The sequence below is a fragment of the Neovison vison genome, chromosome 12 (assembly GCF_020171115.1).
Source record: "Neovison vison isolate M4711 chromosome 12, ASM_NN_V1, whole genome shotgun sequence".
In the NCBI taxonomy this organism is placed as follows: domain Eukaryota; kingdom Metazoa; phylum Chordata; class Mammalia; order Carnivora; family Mustelidae; genus Neogale; species Neogale vison.
Window position 1 is genome coordinate 9,135,205 of NC_058102.1, and position 3,361 is coordinate 9,138,565.

Genomic DNA, 3,361 nt, shown 5'->3' on the forward strand with positions numbered 1-3,361 from the left:
CACTTTCAGTTTCTTTCCTTCTTTTTTTTTTTTTTTTAAGATTTTATTTATGTATTTGAGGGAAAGAATGAGAGAGAGAACATGAGCAGAGGGAAGGGCAGAGGGAGAGGGACAAGCAGACTCCCCACTGAGCAAGGAACCCGATATGGGGCTGGATCCCAGGACCTGGGGATCACGACCTGAGCTGAAGGCAGACATCCAACAGGACTGACTGAGCTACCCAGGTGTCCCAAACTTTCAATTTCTTGTACAACTACACAAGGTACAGAAAATGTTTGAGGAAATATTAAAATGCCACTGTATAAACTTACATATAAAATTAAATTAAAAAATAAATTCAGGCATACATGAAATAGATTTTTTGAAGACTTAAATCTTTTGACAAATTGTTCCACAAGAATCATCAGCTCTAAATGTACTAATAATAAAATACTTTTTTTGCAGTTTCAAGTTTATGTCACTTGTATAATCCCTATTTCTTCTTCTTCTTCTTTTTCTTTTTTTTTTTGTAAAAGATTCTATTTATTGGACAGAGATCACAGTTAGGCAGAGAGAGAAGGAAGCAGACTTCCTGCCAAGCAGAGAGCCCGATGAGGGGCTTGATCCCAGGACCCTGGGATCATGACCCAAGCTGAAGGCAAAGGCTCAAACCCACTGAACTACCCAGGTGCACCCCTCCCCCTTATTTCGTTTTATAAGTAATCAAATATTTTGAAAGGAAAAAAATTATTTAAGTACCTTTAATTACTTTTTTTTACTGCTGTGTGTATCTCTGTGTGTCTGTATAAGTAGGCTCCACACCCAGCATGGAGTCCAACTCAGGGCTTGAACTCAGGACCCTGAGATCAAGGTCTGAATTGAGATTAAGAGTTGGGTGCTTATGGGGTGCCTGGGTGGCTCAGTCCGTTGATCATCTGCCTTAAACTCCGGTAGTCACCTCAGGGTTCTGGGATTGAGCCCTGCAGGGGGTTCCTTGCTCAGAGGGAAGCCTGCTTTTCCCTCTGCCTCTGCTCCTCGCTCTGCTCGTGTGTCTGTGGTGTCAAAATAAATAAAAGCTTGGGCACCTGGGTGGCTCAGTGGGTTAAGCGGATGCCTTTGGCTCAGGTCATGATCCCAGGATCCTGGGATTGAGTCCCGCATTGGGCTCTCTGCTCAGCGGGGAGCCTGCTTCCCCCTCTCTCTGCCTGCCTCTCTGCCTACTTGTGATCTCTGTCTGTCAAATAAATAAATAAAATCTTTAAAAAAATAAATAAAAGCTTAAAAAATATAAAATAAAATAAAATGGTGCCATAAAAAAAAGAAAAAGAGTTGAGTGCTTAACCAACTAAACCACCCAGGCACTCCTTTTTACTCCTTTTTGAATTAAGAGGCCCGAAAATTATGTAGAGGCTCTGATTCTGAAAGCTAGTATTTCTTTGAAAGGATTTTCCTATTTCCCCAAATTATTCTTACTCTGTTAAAGCCTGTTGAGGCTTTTACTGATTTCTGTCAAGTCCAAGGAAAAGCCATCATGTTATCACGTTTTGAAAACCACATCACAGCATGGAAGGCTGGTCATCGTTGAGGGCAGAGATGACCGCTGTGATGTCCTTCTTATCCTAATCTGGGACCCATCTTCTCCAGCTAAGGGTCATTCTTCTGAGCAGTCCTCCCCGTGGCTCCCACTCCCTGCGGCAGATCCGAGTCGTTTGGATTCAGATTTTAATCTTTGAAGTCCTTTGGTAGGTATGTGGCAAGTACTTTGGTTACTCCAGAGTGAAGGAAATAGGTGAATAATGATGACAAAAACAGAGAAGGCAAACGCAGGGCGGCGTGACTATTAAGTCATAATAACGAGGTGATCGGTCTTGTTAGCAGTGACTCCGCGCATGAGCTCTGCTGTCCGGTTGGTTCACAGTTCATTCTGGAAGCCTGGCACGGAGGGGGTTACAGGTGAGGCAGCCTTCTGGAGGTAGTGAAGCTCTTGTGATTGGAAGCAGCTGCAGCCCCCAGGCCTCCTTAAAGCAAGAGGAGGGAGGTAGACCCCAGGTAGAACGGAACTCCTGCCCGGCACTTTCTCTCTTAACTGCGCCTCCTTAGGGGTCTCCTCCAGCTTCCTCCCGATTGACCAATCGTTCTGCCCCATCGTGGAGGGAGGCAATCTGATTGGCTTAGTTATGGAGGGAGGGCGGTGCCTTTTAGTGCTGCTTTGGCACCTCGGCTCTGGGACCTCTCAGCCTATGGAGGGGCGGCCCGTGGATCAGGTGCTCACCTCTGTCCACTCAGAGGCCCCGCAGCTGGACTCAGGCGAGACTTGTGGACCGGCATGGTGTGGGCGTAGCCAGCACTGTGATGGACAGGCTGACACAGAGACCGGAACTCCCCTGCTCCTCCTCCTCCACCTGAGCTCCTGCTTTTCCGCTGGGGGCCGGTCCTCACACCCACCTCAGCCCTTACCCAAGCCATCCCTTACCGATCTGCTCTTTCCTCAAATATATCTGGATTTCTTCCATTTTCCCCATGTCCCTGGTGACCTTCCTGTCTGAACAACGGGCAGCCACCTCCTGGTTGCCATCTGACCCCAGGAGTGGTCTTTTTTGAACACGTACCAGGATGATCATCCGCCCGTCAGTGGGTTCTACGTCGCCCAGCAGGAACCAGACCTCCGATGGAAGCCTGGAGACCCTGTGCGGTGGGACCCCGGAGTACCCTGTGGCCTGTCCCTCCTCCTCCTCCTCCTCCTCCCGTGTGTCTGCCTCGCCTACCTTCTGCCTCTCCCAGCTCTTTCTGGGCAGGGACCTCTGCGTTTCAGTTCCTCTCTTCAGATCGCTCACCCCCTTGCCGCTGAACACCTGCTCATGGCGGCGAAGGGTCATCTGCTCAGAGGGGTCTGGATCTGAGCCCAGGTCTAGATGGCATCTTCTGATGGTCTTTCAGCACTGGTCACAACTTATTTTGTTTGCATGTTGGTTTCGCATCCATGCCTCCTGCTGGAGGACTAGTCTGTGGGGATGGGCGCTGACTACCTTGCTGTGTTGACTCCTACAGCCCAGCACTGTGTCTAGATACACGGCCCAGCTCAGGACCATAACCTTTAATTAGTGTCCTGCAAACCTACGTGTAGGTTTGTATGGAAGCTTAGGTGCCTCCGGGGACTGGGAAAGGGACCAGGGTAGGGAATGGTGACAGGGGTGTGTGTGCACATGTAGGCGTGTGTGCCTGCACGCATACATGTAAAGCTGGGGAGCACTGGCTTCAACGTTCATGACCTCACTTGTATTGAACAGTAAGAACAAAAAAAGCAGGTGCCAATTCACTGGGGAGAGGACATGCGACCCCAAGCCACACCCAGGAAGAACAAAGACGTCGGGACACACGGCAG